The sequence below is a fragment of the Cebus imitator genome, unplaced genomic scaffold (genome assembly GCF_001604975.1).
Source record: "Cebus imitator isolate Cc_AM_T3 unplaced genomic scaffold, Cebus_imitator-1.0 Scaffold247, whole genome shotgun sequence".
NCBI lineage: Eukaryota > Metazoa > Chordata > Mammalia > Primates > Cebidae > Cebus > Cebus imitator.
The window spans coordinates 2,341,698-2,361,710 of NW_016107562.1; the positions used below are offsets into that span (position 1 = coordinate 2,341,698).

Consider the following 20,013-nt stretch of genomic DNA (forward strand, 5'->3'; position numbering starts at 1 on the left):
GGCAATCAATTTTTGGCTATGGCTGCAAAAGCCCAGACAACAAAGCAAAAATAGATGACAGCAAACTAAAAAGCTTCTGCACATCAAAGGAAACAAGCAAAGTGAAGAAACGACCCACAAAACAGGAGAAAATATTTACAAATCATACATCAAATAAGGAGTTAATTTCAAAAATATGTAAATAACTCAATAGCAAGAAATCAAACAATGCAATTAAAAAATGGGCAAAAGGCCTCAACAGACATTTCTCAAAAGAAGACATACAAATAACCGACAGAAATATGAGTAAATGCTCAGTATCATTAATCATCAGGGAAATGCAAAATGAATCCACAATTAGATATTATATCACACCTATTAGAATGGCTTTAATTAAAAAAAATACTCATGAGAATACAGAGAAAATAAAACTATGGTACTGTTATCTTCTTAAATGGTGTGATGTCTCTTAATAGGAGGCCAGGAGTGAGATTCACAGAGGCTACTCATAAATGACTATAAATTTATTCTTAAAGAATGCCCAATCTCCTTATTATAGGGGGTTAGGGTGTGCAAACTAACTTGGAAATTGGATTTGGATGAGGAATTCTAATTATTATATTTGGTCCAATCATGATCCTGATCATGCTCCATTATACCTGGGTGTTTTCCTCCTTACATGCATCCAATGGAAACTTACTAGGCTGCTTCTTGATTTTTTTGTTCTAGAAATACTATGTTCAAATTATTCACAACCAGGAGAAACAAAGTGTCTGCTTTTACTTCTTTTTTTTTTTTAAACTAAAAAAATTAACTTCATATTCAAAACTATCTTCACAAACAATAGAAATATGTTTCTATTCTTCCAGGGGCATATTTACCCCGCTGCCACATCTATGCATCTATGGCATTTACCTTCAGTACATCTGGAAGAAACGGTTATTTTCCCTTTAGAAATATCCAGATAACAGAGAATTTCCCATGGAATAGAAACATTAATATTTTACTCTGATTCCAAGTACTTAGGGTACATTCTCTTTTGACCATTTCATGTCAGAAATTGTAATAGTTTTATGTTGTCTTGGTGAAAGTCTCATAAAATCCTTATTTTTCATAAAACTCACATCCAGCAGAAAGCCAAGTTATAGGGAAACTCCACAGAAGTGACATTACTTCTTCTGTTCTCTGCTAACATGGGCTTCCAGTGACAGAATTTATTGTTAAGCATGTAGGAGTTACTGGCTTAATTGTTCCGAACTCCCTTGATCCACCTGCAATAATCTTTACTCCCTTTCCATCATACTTCTGATATTTTGTATTTATTTTCTCTTATTCTTCCTTATACCACTGTTTATTTGTATTAGCATTGCCTAAAATTTATCTAATAATCTTGTTTGTGAAAATACAATAAATCTTCAAAGATAGAAGTTGGAGGCATAAAGGTATGCAGTGACAGAGAAAGGTGCCTTAGACATTTAATTAATAGTCTAAATTCCGGTTCCAGCTTCACTTTCCGTTATTGTTATCTCACATACATAATTTAATAACTGCGATTCAGTTTTCTCATCCATAAATATGAATATCGAGATCACTTTTACTGGGATTGTATAAGAAATGAAAATGAGGCCCTATTTATGACTGTGCTTTGTAAATTATAAATCAGTGTAAAAATGATAATATTTTGTTTAGCACAGATTGATTTTTTGGGGGGAGTGCTTCAGAGTTGATTCAGAAAGTTTATTTTCTGCAAAATAGCTATTTTATAATAACTTACCTCTTCTACTAAGACAACAAACTTACTTGGCAGAGAAATTACCAAAATATCGCAGATGAAAACACAATTTAATGTATGTTGTTAATCTAATCCTTATTCTGCTTGGCTGTTGAATCCTTAATACTCTTTTATTTTCAAATAAAGCATAAAAAGAATCTTATTATTGTTTGAGAGAGAAAAATACAGAAATAAAAGAAAAATATTAAACTTTAATTTACTTGCATTACTTTATTTACAATAAGTAATCAAACTTGTAGTAATCAGTCATTTCAAAGCAAGCACATGTCTTGGTTTGTTGCTACTTTCTTCTCAATGTTGGTTCATTGCCAGATTTACATTGGTAATGTGTTAACTATACCAAACTGGAGAACATATTTGTTCAAATTAGATATTTTGTGTGAAAAAAGAATATGTTTATTATCAAAATGAATTTTGAATATTAATCTATGTGATAAAAACACATGCTATTCAGTTTTTTTTCTGTGTTTTGTCAACATCATTTTTCTTTGATGGTAACCTCAAGAAAAATAACAAGTATCAATTGTGCTAACAAACAGCATTGTTTTTAACAACGAGGCACACATCAATCTTTGCTAAATTTAAGTATGTGTTTAAAAACCTGAATTCATATGCACTAATATAGACTTTTAAGTATTTAGATGTAAGTGAAGAGTCACAGGTGCTGTAAACATTGTTTTACCTTTTCAATAACATTCTCAACTTCTTCCTTTGGTTTGAAATGAAGTAATTGCCTGAGAACCATCAGGGATCAGAACTCAGATCTCTCATGGTTGTAAGCCAATCTCCCTCTTAAGCCCTTTGTTCATAAATCAGGCCCAAGCCAATTATTGCTTTATATGCCTCCTGGAAACAAGGATTGACATGTGACTCAATTCACATCAATTAAACCCTACAGAATATCAGGTAATATATTTTATCTTGAATAATTAGATGCAATAACACCAATGCACATTACTTTTCAGAATTTTAAGCGTTTTGCTGTGTTTTTTTTTTTTCCAGTTGCTTCTCATTGTTTAAAGCTGCTTAATGTGGAATTTCTCTGACTTCAGCCAAATGTTTCCAAAGTGATGTAATTTGCAAGTGCATTGAAATGCTGTAAGGAAGCAGAAATACTTTTAAGGATTGATTAAAACAAATATAGACTCAAGAATAACTGTAAGAAATGATTTCAACTGAGACCAATTTGACATTTAAATGTAATGAACGTACCTAGTTTTAACTCCATATCACTAAAAGAGGCAATGAAGAGGATCGGAAACAGTCTCGAATTGCCAATACCACCCATCCACCACACCCCAGCAGTGGCCATGTGGTACAGGGACAGAATCTGAGCACTTGGGAGAGGATGAGTATAGACTTATGAGAGGTTGCATTGACCCCAGTGCTGGCTTGCCACAGCAGAAAGCAAAATTAGGAAATTAGGCTGAATTCAGTTGATACTTGCCTATTCCAGCAGTAGAAACTTGAATTCACTGTCACTGAAGGCAGAAGTGCTGTGGGGCTCCAAAATAAACTTGAAAGGCAGTGTAGGCCACTAAGACTGCAATTCCTAGGCAAGTCCTAGGGCTAGACTGAGCTCAGAGCCAGTGGACTGGGGAAGGGCATGTGACCTACTGAAATACCAGCCACAGTGGCTAAGGGAGTGCTTGTGCCTCCCCTCTGTACCCCCAGGCTGCACAGGAGGGGGCTCTAACTGAGTCTCCTTCCTTCTGCTTGAGGATAGGAGAGAAAAGAGTAAAGAAGACATTGTCATACATCTTGGATACCAGCTCAGCCACAGTAGGATAGGGCCAGTCCGCTGTGAGGCGCCTTTCCAGGACCTAGCTCCCCGACAACATTTCTAGACACACTATGGGTCAGAAGGAACCCCACTGCCTTGAAGAGAAGGACCGAGTCCTGGGAGGACCCATTGCCTTCTGACTAAAGAGAATTTGGGCCCTGTGTAAGTGTCAGCAATGTTCAGGTGGTATACCATGAGCCTTAGGAGAGACTGAGACTTGCTGGTTTCAGGTAAGTCTCAGAACATTCTCAGTTGTGGCTCTTGAGAGAGACTCTTTCTGCTCGAGAAAAGTAAAGGGAAAAGAAAAGGTGTCTTTGTCTTGCACCTAGGTACCGGCTCAGCTCCAGAGGATGGAGCTCTATGTAAACTCTCAGAGTCCCTGAATCCAGACGTTTGCTCTTGGATGGTATTTGTGAATCTGCACTGGGGCAGAAGGGAGCCCAGTGTGCTGAGGGGTGAGTGAGTCCCAGGCCAGGCAGCATTCACTACAACCTGCCTGAAGAGACCTTGGGCCTTAAGGAAACACAGGTGGTAGCCTAGCAGTACTTCCTGTGGGCCTGTAGGGGTGGAAGCCATGAGTTCAGGCACCTCCGCCTGTGGAAAGGGAAGAGAAGAGTGGGAAGGACTGCCTCTCATGCTTTGAGTGCCAGCTCAGCTGCCGTGCAGTAAAACACCAAGTAGACTTTCAGGATTTCTGACGCCGGTCCATGGCTCCTAGCTGGTACCTCTAGACCTGCCTAGGGCATGGATAAACTCACTTCCCTGAAGGGAAGGACACAAGCCTGGCTGCCTTTATCACTTGCTGATTGTAGAGCCTCAGAACCTTGAGCAAACATAGCGGTAGCCAGGTAGTGTTTAGACCCAGTGCAGTTCTGGTTTCAGGTCTGACCCAGTGTATTCCCGGTGGTGGTGGCCACAGCGGTGTTTGTGTCACCCATCGCCAGCTCCAGGTTGCTCCGCACAGAGAAACATTATTTATTTAGGGGAAAGTAAGGTGAGAGAACAAGAGTCTCTACCTGGTAATCTAGAGAATTTGTCCAGATCTTATCCAAGTCCACCAAGGTATTATCTCTACAGGTCTGTAAGAACCACAATGTTTCTGTGCTTGGGGTTCCCCCCAGTGCAGACAGAGCCACAGTGATCAAAATTTCTGATCACCTCATCCAAGTCTTTTCAAATACCTAGAAAGTCTTTCCAAGAAGGATGGCGGAAAACAAGCACAGACTGTGAAGACTACAAGAAATACCTAACTCTTTACTGCCCAGTCATAGAAGAACATCTATAAGCATCAAGAATACCCAAGAAAATATGACTTTGCCAAATGAAATAAATAAGGCACCAGGGATCAATTCTGAAAGAACAGAGATATGTGACCTTTCAGACAGGTAATTCAAAATAGCCATTTTAAGAAAAACTCAGATAATACAGAGAAGAAATTCAGAATTCTATCTGATAAATATATCAAAGAGATTAAAATAATTATTAAAAAGCATGAATTCTGGACTTGAAAAAATGCAACTGACATACTGAAGAATGTATTAGAGTGTTTTAACATAATTGATCAAGCAGAAAGAAAGATTAATGAGCTTGAAGACAGGGTATTTGAAAACACAGTCAAAGGAAAAAAAAAAGAATGAAGCACATGCACAGGATATAGAAAACAGCCTCAAAAGGGCAAATCTAAGAGTTATGTGCCTTAAAGATATGAAAAAGAAAGATACAAGGGTAGGAAATTTATTCAAATGGAAAATAACGGAGACCTTCCCAAACAGAGATAAATTTATCAATATCCAAATACAATATTACAGAACACCAAGCAGATTTAATCCAAAGAAGCCTAATACATCTGACCTCAGATTTTTCAGTGGAAACCTTATAGGCCAGCAGAGAGTGGCAGGACATATTTAAAGTACTGCAAGAAAAAAACAAAACACTTTTACCCTAGAATAGTATCTCTGATGAACAAGGAAATAAAGTGTTTATTTCCAGATAAACAAAAACTGAGGGACGTCATCAACCCCACATCTATCCTACAAGAAATGCTAAAGGGGGCAGTATGGCCATTTTCATAATACCGATTCATCCTATCCATGAAGATGGAATGCTTTTCTATTTGTTTGCATCCTCTTTTATTTCCTTGAGCAGTGGTTTATAGTTCTCCCTGAAGAGGTCCCTCGTATCCCTTGTTAGCTCTATTCCTACATATTTTATTCTCTTTGCAGCAATTGTGAATGGGAGTTCATTCATGAATTGACTCTGCTTGCCTATTATAGGTGTAAAGGAATGCTTGTGATTTTTGCACATTGATTTTGTATCCTGAAACTTTGCTGAAGTTCCCTTTCAGTTCAAGAAGTTTTTGGGGTGAGATGACGGGGTTTTCTAAATATAAAATCATGTCATCTGCAAACAGACAATTTGATTTCCCCTCTTCATAGTCAGATAACTTTATTTTCTTCTCTTGCCTGATTGCCCTGGCCAGAACTTCCAATACTGTGTTGAATAGGAGTGGTAAGAGAGGACATCCTTGTCTTGTACTGGTTTTCAAAGGAAATGCTTTCAGCTTTTGCTTATTCAATATGATATTGGCTGTGAGTTTGTCATAAATAATTATTATTTTGAGATATGTTCTATCAGTACCTAGTTTATTGAGTTTTTAGCATGAAGGGATATTGAATTTTATCAGTGGCCTTTTCTGCATCTATTTATATAATCATGTGGTTTTTGTCTTTGGTTCTGTTTATGTGATAAATTGCATATATTGATTTGCATATTTTGAACCAGCCTTGTATCCCAGGGATGAAGCAAAGTTGATTGTGGTAAATAAGTTTTTTGATGTGTTGCTGGATTTGGTTTGACAGTATTTCATTGCTGTAAATTCACTGGGTCCTGGGCTATTCCCATCAAACTCCCACTGACATTCTACACAGAATTTGAATAAACTATTTTAAATTTCATATGGAATCAAAGAATACTCCATATAGCCAAGACAACCCTAAGTAAAAAGAACAAAACTGGAGGCATCATGCTACCTGACTTCAAACTATACCTCAATACTACAGTAAACAAAACAGCATGGTACTAGCACCGAAAAAGACATATAGACCAATGGAGCAGAACAGAGACCTCAGAAATAACACTCACAAATCCAGTGAAACTGCTTTGATCAAGGTCAGGGATTAATTCTGCCTTAAGGCTAATGCTCATTTTAAAGTTCTTGTATTTGACTCAGTAGTGGCATTTGACAGGATTGACAGTACACTCACTCTTAGACATTTGTTCTGCTGTTTGCAGAGGTTTCCTTTCCAGGTATCCCTCCTGTTTCACTCATCATCTTTTCTAGCATCTTTTTTCTCTGAATGACTCAGATACTCAGATCATTTTTTCCCTCTGTTGTAACTTAAGAATGATCTTACTCACTTAAATACCATCCATACACTTTCACATGTAGTGCTCCAGCCACGATATTTTCGCTGAGCTATTTATATTTCCACTTGGATAGCTCACAGATTTCTAAATTTAGCTCATCCAAAACTGAATGCTTTATTTTATTTGTTTATTTTTTTTTAATTTTGTCCCTTGTAAGCCAATCTTTCTATCTCAAAAACTGGAATAATCATTTCTCTAGAGATGAAAGCCAGAAACCTCAGAAATATCTTAAGTGTTGCCTTTCCTTTATCCCAAATATCCAACTGATGGTTCTTGGCTTAAAAAACATGCATTAAAGCTACCTGTTCTTAATGACCATCATCCTAATCACCTAGACAGCCCAGTTATCCTAGAAGCTCTTCTTACTTATACATTTGCTCTCTTATTTATTTTGCACATAGGGCATACTATGAAAATTTGGAAAAAAAAACCCACTAAATTATTTCTTCACTTCTTCCCCTCAATGGTTTCCAAAGCATTCATAATAAAACACAGACTTTTTAAATGACCAAGATGGCACTTTGTTGTCTGCACCCCATTTAACTGTCCAGCTATACCATGCCTTATTTCTGTCTGTGCTTAAGGCACAAGATTCTATGTCATTCCTAGCAAACCCAAGCCTCTTGCTTACTTTTTGTATTTTTCATTTTAGGTTTCTAGGCCTGGAAACATAAAATGTTCCATGTGCTTGTCTACTTATATGATTTTTTCCCTTCTTAATGCTTCAACTCATGCATCACAACTCTAATGAATCCAGCACTAAAGAGAACTGCTTTTACTCTTCACCATAGTACCCTGCTATTTTCATGATTAGCATAACTTATAGTGATGGCATTATATATGTTTATTTGATTAATGTCTATTTATTCCACTGCCATACCACAAAGAGTAACATAGCCAGACATTTATTAAAGGTGGCAAGACAGATATTATGCTGACTGCTTCAGTAGTGGAGAGAGCCTTCCATATAACCTCCCATATAAAGCTCAACTCCACAAAAATAAAGGCCAAAATCTTTGTACACGTTGAGGTGTGTAAACTCCAGAACTTCTGCACAGCAAAGGAAATAATCATTAGAGCGAACTGCAACCAACAGAATGGGAAAAAATTTTTGCAATCTATCTATCTAACAAAGGGCTAATATCCAGGATCTGCAAAGAACTAAAACAGATTTACAAGAAAAAAACAAACCCATTCAAAAGTGGGGAAAGGATATGAACAGACACTTTACAAAAGAAGACATATATGAGGACAACAAACATGAAAAAATACTCATCATCACTGGTCATTAGAGAAACGCAAATCAAAACCACATTGAGATACCACATCATGCCAGTTAGAATGGCGATCATTAAAAAATCTGGGGACAACAGATGCTGGAGAGGATGTGGAGAAATAGGAACACTTTTACACTGTTGGTGGGAGTGTAAATTAGTTCAACCATTGTGGAGGACAGTGTGCCAATTCCTCAAGGACCTAGAAATAGAAATTCCATTTGACCCAGCAATCCCATTACTAGGTATATACCCAAAGAATTATTAATTGTTCTATTATAAAGACACATACACACGTATTTTCATTGCAGCACAGTTTACAATAGCAAAGACCTGGAACCAACCCAAATGTCCATCAACAATAGGCTGGATAAAGAAAATGTGGCACATATACACCACGGAATACTGTGCAGCCATAAAAAAAAAATGAGTTCGTATCCTTCATAGGGACATAGATTGATCTGGAAAACATCATTCTCAGCAAACTGACACAAGAGCAGAAAAATCAGACACCACATATTCTCACTCATAGGTGGGTGTTGAACAATGAGAACACATGGACACAGGGAGGGGAGCATCACCCACTGCTGTCAGTTGTGGGGAGGGACAGCAAGGAGTGGAGAGGGTAGGGAGGAATAAAGTAGGGAGAAATACCAGATGTAGGTGATGGAGGGATGAAGGCAGCAAACCACCTTGCCATGTATGTACCTGTGCCACAGTTCTGCATGATCTGCACAGGTACCCCAGAACCTAAAGTACAATTAAAAAAAAAAGTTAAGGTATTGAAAGACATTAGGGGAGGAGGGAGATTGATCAGTGTGATTAGGCCATCTGTTTTTGCTAACTGTCCCTTACTGAAGGTTGGCCCCTGCAGTCTCACAGAGACTAGAAGACAGAGGCCTATCCTTCTTGATGATCACATTTCAAAGGCGTGACTCCCAGTCCTTGAGAAAGACATTTCTGGACTATGCAAGATTTATATCTCAAAGGGGAAAAGAAAAGATTTATAAGTGCAAGTTTTCTAAAGTAAATGCTCTAAGAAAAGAGAGGTCAGTGGCCTACAGTCAGGTTTTGGCTGGAATAAACAAATTGTTTTGGCAACATTGAGCTTTCTCAGACAGGCATTTTAAAAGAAGAGCTGGGGTTATTTTAGGGACACAGCCTACCTAGCTATGCTGGAGATTAGTCTGTGTGTGTGTGTGTGTGTGTGTGTGTGTGTGTGTGTGTGAGAGAGAGAGAGAGAGAGAGAGAGAGATGGGGGATGGGATGGTGTGTTGGACAGAATCCTTTGTGCTTAGAGTTTGTAGCTCTCAAATGTAAGCTTTGTGATAAAGGACAAATTGTCTCTCATTTCCCTTGGTAATCCCAAAGACCAAATCTTATATTATTGTGTGAATAAAAGATAAAACTTACTAAGCCAGAAGGCTCAAGAGCCTTAAAAAGTGCTGGAGTAAATTGGCAAGGGTAGGTGCAGTCTATAATTGTTTAGTTTGAAGAAAGTTTACTTTTATTATAAAATAATGATCATCAACGTTAATGGAGGCCATTATCCTAAATGAATTAACACAGAAACGGAAAATCAAATATTGCATGTTCTCACTTTCAAGTGAGAGCTAAACACTGGGTACATATGGACTTAAAGATGGGAAAAATAAACACTGGGAACTTCTAGAGCAGGGAGGGAGGAAGGGGACAAGGGCTGCAAAGCTACCTACTGAGTACTGTGAGTAATGCTCAATACCTGAGTAATGAGTTCAGTCTTATTCTAAACCTCAGCATTATGCAATATATCTTCTTAACACACATGGACATGTACCCCCAATTCTAAAATAAAACTTAAAAATAGAATAAAATGGGCATAATACTCCAAAAAGTTTTAAAAATAAAATGGTTCTGAAACATTTAGCAAATTGCCTAATGCGTTCCTATTTTACATTTTTTTCTTTAAAATTAAATTATAACAATTGAATATACAATAGTTTCACTCATAAGACTTATTATTTAAAACAGATAAATCTGTTAACTTTCATTCCAGTTAACCTCTTCCTAGTACGAGATGAACTTTAGTAAGTTGAGTAGCTCAATTCAAGGATAACATAGTATCTATCTATAATCAGTTGGATCTACGTTCAATATCTAAGAACAAAATTTATAGCCTTGCACTTTTAAGTTTTGGCATTGTTTACAGTTTTAATAAAACATTTTAAGGTACATTTATTGATTTTATATTGTTTTGTATTTTTCATACCTATACTTTAACTGATTCAATTAATGTTATTTCTAAAAAAAAAAAAAAAAAAAAACATGCTTAGCATCAACTATGACATCTAGTATATCCTTCAATTTGTAGAAATCATCAGAAATATTCAAAAGCCAAGAAGACAATTGCATTTGTTCCTCTATGTACTGCAATTAAAATGACTTCGCAAGTAATAGTTCAATTCAGTTTTATTCTATTCCACAGCTATTTACTAGGTAACTCTCGGGAGATAGTAGTATCTTCTCCAGTATTTTTCTTTCTTTTGCAAGAGAGCCAGGATCAAAGTCAGTGCACTTGTATCCTTTTCACCTTGGGCTCCACCATCCTGAAAAGATTTATTGTGTTGCACCAGGAACCCTCAAAGAACACACGAGGGCCTTTTTTTCTTGTAAAATCCCTGATGAATGACAAATGCTGACAAGAATTTACCAGCACAGCATTAAATTGCCTGCTGAAATCTACTAGCTTAAATCTGGTGCTCTTGTTGTCTATCAGGTGTTCTTTCTATTTCACTTTTCCTAATATGTCATAGATTCTCCAAAGACAAAACATTTAGGAAATACCTTGAGAAGTCTTTAGTACTTCCTTTACCCACAGAGACTTACAAATACAGTATTTCAAGTCATTTAAATTTATCATGGGTTTTTAAGCATTCAGGGGAAAGATGTTCTTACATTGCAGTTCAAAATTTAACATATTTATTGAGGGTCAATTTTTTAGGCTGCAATTGAACTTTCTTTTATTATTCTTCTAATGTCTGGGAAAGGGAAGTGGCGATTACTCTCCTTTTATTCACATACAAAGATACCCTATAAGAATCAAATAACAATGTCAAATTGAGGATGACAATATACTATTATTTTTGTTATGATATGACAAATCTAATAATATTTGACATGATTCAGTCAAAACAAAACAGCAACAACAACAGAAGTAGAATATTTCTTCAAAATATATCTAATTTTTCTTTGGTCTACAAATATTTAGCTTTTATGAATTTACTTGATTCCAAGAAACTACCAGTTTACATAATTTCTCAAATTCCAAACGAAATGATTCTGGTCTATCAGTCATTACACATTATTTTTATTTTTTCTAATATTTTTTCTATTATCTTCTTGGCGCAGAAGGCCAATGAATTCGTTCTCTAAGATCAGACTTTACCAAGAGTGAAGCAGCAGATCAGCCCTTGAGACATAACTTTTCATACCGTAACAACTAATGTACTTGAATTAGACACACACGCCCACATGCTCCATACGCAACGGGTAGTGGGGTTGGGGGTAGAAAAATAAATAAACAAAAGAGGGGAACAAGCAGGTAAAATATAGCCCCTTCCCTCTAGAAGTATCTGATTTAAATTTTGGAGAAATAAAATTGATGAAAAATTAAAAATTAATAGCTATGCATAGCTTCCCAAATCAAAGTTAAGTTTCCCTGTGCTCAAGTAGCTACCTCTACTTACATAAAGCCAGTACTGAAATTAAAAGTGTCGCTTAAAAGAGTTAATTCTGGAAGTATTTCATTTAAATAATTCATTGATTAGTTAAGTGTTTGAGTGTTTACACTGGTGTGAAAGCCAAGTCCAAAATGCTTAGACTAGTGTTTTTCCCAGGGTGACAACCGATGGTCAATGTCAGAATTATGTAAGGTTCTCTCTTTCTGTTGGAAAGAGTCTTTTTTCTCTACCGCAGAAAGAATATATGTTAACTGTAAACATCAAAACATTACAGAAAGTTAAACTCACCCACAATGAACCTCCCAGATAATTTATAACTTTTATGCTGTTTTCTTGAGGGGTATAGTAAAGAATTTAACCTTGGCCAAGGAAAGTTCTAACCTTTGTCCTAGTCTTCTGGGAGGTAATATCTAAGTCCCTGTGGACATGTCTTTGCCTGGGAACCTTGGGACAGCCAGTGAGGCAGCAGTATGATTTAGGGTAGGGTTCTTGGACCTTGTGGTACTTCTTAGTCCCTGAAATTCTGGAAATTGAGAGCAGCCAGGTGGGCAGTCAGCTGGGCCTGTGAGATGGAACCCTAATAAGTATCCTGCATATGCAAACTCACGAGAGCTTCCCTGGTTGGCCCAATTCCATGAGTGTTGTCATACATTGCTGCTTGAAAGTAACGCAGTCACGATTCTTCAGGGAAAGAACAGTGAAAGCACGGCATTGGCATTTTTCCTGGGTTCTGCCCTATATGTTTTTGCCTTTGCCAATTTTAATACAACAGCTTTGAGTGAGTTCTGTGAGTTTTGCTGGTGACTTATCAGGCCTAAAGTTTTGTGACCTCTTGAATCTGTGGTTGATGACAGAAGTGAGAGTGGTATTGTGTATTTCTAATTATACAGTTGGCAAACTCTTGCAGATGTCTATTTAGAAAATACAGAAAAGAAACAAGAAAAAAACTATTGTAAAGATTTCTTAAATTTAAAAAAAAGTATTACATAGTAAAAACTGATTTACTGTTAAATTATGTTGAATCCTCTAACTACTTTTTCCAACCACTTTGACTTGTACTTTGATTTTATAACTCCAGTTCACTACACTGTTATCATAATTAAACAATATAAGGTGTCTTGCATACATTTACGCTTCAAAAAAGATACCATACAATATTTATTCTCTCTCAACCTGCTCTTTGTACTCAAAATTCTGCTTCTGAAAATTATCCAGTTTGCTATTTTCCCTGAAACCAAGATGACATGCTCTCCTTCCCTTGTTATTAACTAGGCAATTACCAAGAAACAAGTACTAAATGCCTCATATTTATTTCTTTGATTTAACAATATAAACATCATTCTGACTTTATCAAAAGTTGCTGCTTTTTTATAAGCACTATTATAATATGTAAACTGAAGTATAACAAGGTTATCAGAAAAATTTTAATGCATCTTAATAGTAAAAATGTAAAAGTCATCCTTATACCTCATAAAGGAAGCTAAGAAAATCTTTATTGCTCACAAAGCAAGTTTTCATATCAATTATGATGGATAAAATTTAGTAGATTTTTTCATATAAGAAATGGATTTTATTGCAGAAAATTAGTTTGCCCTGGACTAAATCATACATTTAAAGCAATATCATCATGGGCTACAAATGTGCAATTAAGTAAATTTCTTAATTTCAGAATTATACCAAGAAAGATGGTTAAGTAATAGAAATAAAATTCATACCACTAAGCAGCTCTGCCCATATGTTTTAAAATTCATCAAGCCACTGACTACTAAGTTGTCCCTTTTGTAACAGTTAGCTTTAATTGTTACCGGAGCTTGAAGAGAGAGAGAAAAAAGAAGCAATCAAGTTTCACTATTTTGTTAATTTATAAAAGAATGGAGTAATTTATTCTAGGGGTTTATGATTTTCTTGTCTACTGCCCAAACCATTCTCCCATAAGTTATCCCGATGAAATTAACACTTGCGTTTTTAAGTAGCAGATTAGTGATTTTACTAATTTTACTCTACTTTTAGACTTTTGCTTCATCGTTTTGCCCTGTTCTATCCCTCATCTTTACTGAGATGTATCCAGAGGTTTCATCCTCACTACTAATAGCCAACTTCAGTACACTTTTAAAGCAAGGTAATTTTACGTTCAATACTTCTTAGGAGTATGAAACAGAATCTCTGTTTCACTTTAAGCTTTGGCCCTTTTTTGGAAATAATATATTTTAATGGGGAAATGTTTTCTAATAGCAAATTTAGTCTTGAAGATAAAACACATTATAAGACAAATAATATAACATGTTATTAGTGAAGCCATTGAAAAAAAGGGAATCAAATAACAATGCTGTTACTAAGAGAGCAGAATATGAGTCAGTTTATTTGCTAAAGCCTCAAGCTAACCATTCTATTGATATACCCCGTTGTAATTATCACATTAAAAAAACATGACTTGGGCTGAATATTCTTAAGAATGTGTCTGCTTAATGCTTTCTGCCAATCTGTTGAGTAAGATTAAATTGGAATCTATTTGAAATTAGAAGAAAAGGGAGAGGACATTTTTTAAATTGCTTAGTCTCAAGAATAAGTTTATTTCCAGTATAAAAAAAAAAGTATTCCATATGTGATACATCTTTAGATTTTGTGACAATAAAAGAATAATACTGAGAATACAAAAACAAATCTGGGTTAAAAATAAAGCATAATTATTGGCTCAATTATCTGATTGTAAGCCAAATTTTAATATTTTAATTATAATTATGTATATTCAATAGAATAGTTGGTATTCATGAAAAACTTTGTCAAAGTGTTGCTTATTCATGAACTTGATAATAGAATTATGTTAATAATAGCATAAAAATATGAAATTATAAAGAATTGAAAGTCATACTCTGGAATATTAAGACTGTCTTTTGCTTTCTCCCTTTTATCTCACTTCTCTTGGAAATAAAGCAAACAGACATGAGCTAGGTTTGGTGACATACGGAAATAATTGATCTCTGACTGCTCTATCCCCTTTGTATAAGGCAAAATGTCACTTTTGACTTTTGGAAAAGGAAACTTATTTTTTTTTTTAACAATCTAAGGAAGATCTTATCTTTTTTACTTTAATCTTTGCTGGTGTGGTGGCTGTGTAATACGGCAGTTTGACTGGGTTGAACTACATTTCATTGAATCCCCTTCCACATACGATTCTAAGCGCAGTGCACTACAGAACACTTTTGTGAGATTTTAAAGGGGGAAGTTACACAGCAACCATTTTGCAGCTCACAACTTGTAGCTAATCTGCTGGGTTACCTCATTTCGGTAAGGGGCATTGGTCAAGGCTGTGACTGCTCTGTAATCCATATTCTCCTGAGTTTCCCTTCGGCCTTCCTGACTCCTGCACAAGGTGTGCCTTTTGCCACCCATGAAAGGTGACAGCCTTTCTGTTTTGTTTTCAAATTCACAGGTTTCAAGATCAGAGACAGTGAGAACTGACAGGTTTCAATCTATCCCTGCAGGTCCTAACTCGTACTTGTAGGTTCCAGGTTGTCTTTTTTCTGATTTTACATTCATGTACTCTTAACAACTGCCTGCCCACTGGATGCCAAGCTGCAGCATAAGACTCAAGACAACAGCATTATGGAGACTGCTTATCCAGTCCCCACAAGTGCTGGAAGGCTAACCCCTATAAAGAATTTCTGTGTGTGCCTGTTAACATATGCACTTTGGTTTGGCTTATACAATTTAATTCTGATAAAAGAACCTTGTATTTTGTCACATGTTGTGTCTGAAGTTTTAGATTTTTTTTTGCATTAAACTATATACTAAAAGTAATAGCAAGATACATGTACATGTAATTGATAAAAACTACTACTACCACCAATAATCATGAAAGCAAAAACTAATATTAATTATACTCTCAGAATGTGCCAATCATTCTACTGGGACAAACTTTTACAATCCTTATAACTCCCAATTTGGGGGAGGTAGTATTGTTTCCACTTTGCTGATATGATCACAGCTTTATTGAACTTCAGAGCCCTGAATACTATTTTACAGTCTTAAGTTTCATCTTCTACAGCACAACGTCTCTCACTCTAGTATTAACCTTAGTGGGCAGTGTCACAGGAGCACTGAAGAGAGTAATCGTTTCTTACCTTTGAATAATACTTGTGTAAAGTTAGCAATTATTTTTATACTGCAATGACTAAACAATATTTGAGCACATATTATACATATTATCACCAGATTTATATCAAAATAACAAATCATAATTACATATATCACATAAAATATTAACATGTATCAGTGAAAAATATAATTGAATCTATTATCTAGATTGTCACTGCAACTGATTGTGAAGTAGTAGACTCAGTAAATTTTTTATAAGTAGTAAAAAGTATTAAAGACACAACCACAGATTTGGTTTTTTTTTAAAGCAATAGATAAAGGAAGACAATGTTTAATATTTCAGGGCTTGGAGGATATAGCAGGCGAAGAATTACGGCTGAACCACCTTGCCTGAAACCTAGGAGTTTTCCCACTGTAAGATACTTCAAAGTAAGTTTTAATTTTGTGCTGTAATCCCATTTCTCCTCTTCAATATGCTAGTGCTTCACTCATAAAGATCATTTATATAAGCTTTCAATGCTCTTCAGTTTCAATTTTCTTCTGCAAAATGAAGGTACTAAGAACATATTACGTAAGATTATTTTGATAATAAAATATCATATGCAAAAGTGCTTTGCTAGTTTAATTATATTTCTTTTAATTGCAAAATAGATTGAGTATGAAGTTTTTCAGAATTTGTAAGATGTGATCCAAATCTAAGTAGGTATTTCTGTTTTTCTGAGCGCTAGTTTTCTGATATTACCACCATTTGATTGAAAGTATTGAGAGGTCAGTTAAGCGTCGGATTAGTGGGAATAAAATGTTATTCTTGATGATGTTAACCTGAAAGACTAACAAAAGGCATCGTTGTGCTTCTATTGATTGTAGTCTGGAAATAAATTACCTTTTAAAAAACAGGAAAGATTAAATTTAAGAAATAATGCCTCGGTCTAAAGGTTTTTTTTTTTTTTAAGACAATGTATTATAGCATATTTACTCATAGAAATAATACCAAATAAAGGTAGATTTCTGGAGAAGCCTTCTATTTATATGATTCAAATTTAGAGCTTAATTATTTTGGAAAACTCCATGGTTGTATGAGTATGTATGTAAGTATGAGTTTCTGTGTATGTGTATACTCCATTTTTTTTTTCCTATGGCTTTTAGCTGGGAATTAACTCAGTGGCTGATCTCTGATCCTTGAATGAAGCCTTGTAGAAAAACAGCCAGTTGTATGGCAAGAGTGATGCCAACTTGAAGCCAAACTGCTCTACTAACCCCTGCTTTGACTCCTGTATGCCAAGGTGTTTCTATAGCATAGATAACCCCTTACAGAGAAATACTGCTTTTAGTGTGGATAACCCCGCATAAAGATTTTTATTTAACCTCTCCACTGGTCAGGATTTGCAAGAACATCTGAGACATAACGAGCTGCCTATGTTTTACCCCAAAAACTTGCTATAGGACATCTTCTGGAGGGTGGGTGCTGGGATCCACCGTCTCACGGCCACCTGAGACATGGCTTCTGCCTGTAATTTCCCATTATCTTTTTTCTCCTGAGAAACTTGATGTCTCAGCCTCTCTCTTTGACATCTCAGATCCTTTGGCCTTTGGGAGCAGGTTTGTCTATACCTGCTCACCGTGGAACAGACCCCCACCAAATTCAAGACAACGAGGGCCTCTGAAATTCTTCTGGTGCTTAAAATCTCTCTAATGTCTCTTCCTGCCACTAACTAAAGAACATTTTTTGCTTTTCATGTGCTCCTGTGAAGAGACTGTGACTACCCAGATAATCTCTTTTTTTGACACAGAGTGTAATATAGTAATAGAAGAAATATTTCACAATATACAGATTTTTCACCTGCACTCAAAGGGGAGGACAAGGCCTATGAGCAACCATTGTTAAAATTCTGCATTTTTCAGAAGTAATTTTAGTTTTAAGCATATATTCTCATGAAAAGAAGTCGTTATGTAAGCTTTATGAAGCCCTGCCTTGAAGAGAAATACTACTTGCGAGGCTTAAGATTTATTCTAAAGATCATCAGACTTAATTTTCATTGACAAATGTGTTCCTTTAAACAAGATATGATTATATTTCCAAAAATCTACATATTTTACTTCTCCCAATGTTATCACTCTCTTCTAAGTAAAGTATAATCTGCTATTCTCATGAATTATCAGTATAAAGTTCTTTTTCAGTTCTTGAAAATAGCTTGGGGCAACCTACAGCTATTGTGATAAATGATAGAACTTACTAGGTTGTAAGTAGAAATAATAATAATTTTAAAATCCCAACAGAAAATAACCTGAAAGACTGTCTCCCATTATGCAAGTATCCCAGCTTCTGTGCTTCCTTTCTTCCTCTCTTTCTTCTTGTCTTTCTCTCCATGACATAAGTAGGGGGAAAAATCTCCCTGCTTACCAGAAAATGCTGCTTCTCAGGGACAGGTCAAACTCAATACTGGACTTTGCTGTTTACCCATAACACGTAAATATGCAGTGACTATCAGAGTATATTAGTAATGTCAGTTTATTTTTATATGGAGTGAAGAAAACCCCAAAAACACTTCTTAACATTAACATATACAAGCATTACACTAATGGATTACCAGATCATTGCATAAGAATTCTCTTCAAACCTTTTTCAACTTTCTCCTTCATTTAGCATGTGATTCTTTATCTTCTGTTGGTTTTTTTTTTCTTTTCTTATACTTGATTCTTTCATTCAAGTGTCAGAATTGATATGTCCACAATTTACAACGCACTTTTCAAAGAAACGGGAGTAAGAACAGTGGACAGGAAATGTGTAGCTCCTATTTTTATAAAGCTGAAGTGTTTATGGCCCAGGAAAATTGTTTTCTTTCTACAAAAATTTTCAAGTATACCAGGGTATGTCCAAAGGCTAGAGTTGATACTCTTTTCCAAAGAGAAAAATGATATATGAGCCACATATAGTTTAAAAAATAACCATGGATTACAGTTGTGGTGTCAGCTATATGGAGAGACTGGTGGAAGTGGCTAAATAATATTTCCATGATCCCCCTTAATTGTTGATGTTCTCTCTGGAATGAGGGCATATTACTGGGAGATGGTGCTCAGAGATTCTAAGTATTATGTGGAATATAGGATACTAAGATTGTATTTTGAAGTTTGAGCTCTGAATCAACACTTTCTGGATATATTTCTTTGGGGAAATAAAGCAATTGTGATAAGCTTTATTTTCTTCAATTATAGTAATACTATGCCCTTCTCTTTTTTTCTTGTATCATTTTACATACTTCAAATTAACTTGATTATTTATTGCATTATTTTACCAACTAGACCATAAACTCCATGAAGTCAGAGACTACATCTGCTTTGTCAATGAATGTCCAGGACCTAGCACATAACCAGGTAAAGATGTTTTCAATAAATATATGTTGGCTGATAAACTGTTCAAATTGTAAAAATGCTGACCCCAGAAAAAACAAGAATCAAACAATGCAATGCTGTGACAGCATTTGAGAAAACATATATGATTTAATTTTATGACATACATATGAGGTATTATAAGTAATAAATTGTTTATGATAACGTTAAGTCCCATAAAAAGTAGAATGTGTGAAGACAGGGATTCTCAACAACTTGTTTTTTTGTTTACTTAGTGATTTTTCAGATCATATTTTAATGTCTAGGGTGTTGCAAAATCTAGTTGATAATCTATCCTTGAAGAGCTTACAACTGAAACTGAAGGAATTGAAGGAAATGTTTCTTACGTTTTCTCTGTACATTCTTCACTGAGTTAGTAAATTCCAAACTTAAAGAGTTCGTCATGGTGTTTTACTATGGAATGTTTATTTCCCAAAGACCTTTGTAAAATATGTTTAGAATGCTGTTGTTAGCCCAAATTTTAGTATCTTGACAATTTTTCCTTATCTATACTATTTCAAAATTGTTCGTTCAGCCATTGTTGATGAGAGGTCAAAA

The 20,013-nt window shown here is 35.5% G+C and overlaps 1 long non-coding RNA gene across 1 annotated transcript in view; it reads left to right on the forward strand.

The window, feature by feature from the left end:
* Positions 1 to 16,408: 16,408 nt before the first annotated feature.
* The window catches only part of LOC108282649, a 30,639-nt gene continuing 27,034 nt past the window's right edge, over positions 16,409 to 20,013 (forward strand). Inside the window, exons 1-2 of the long non-coding RNA XR_001816518.2 lie at positions 16,409 to 16,497; positions 19,369 to 19,440. This is a non-coding gene — a long non-coding RNA (uncharacterized LOC108282649). The remainder of the gene's footprint in view (positions 16,498 to 19,368; positions 19,441 to 20,013) is intronic.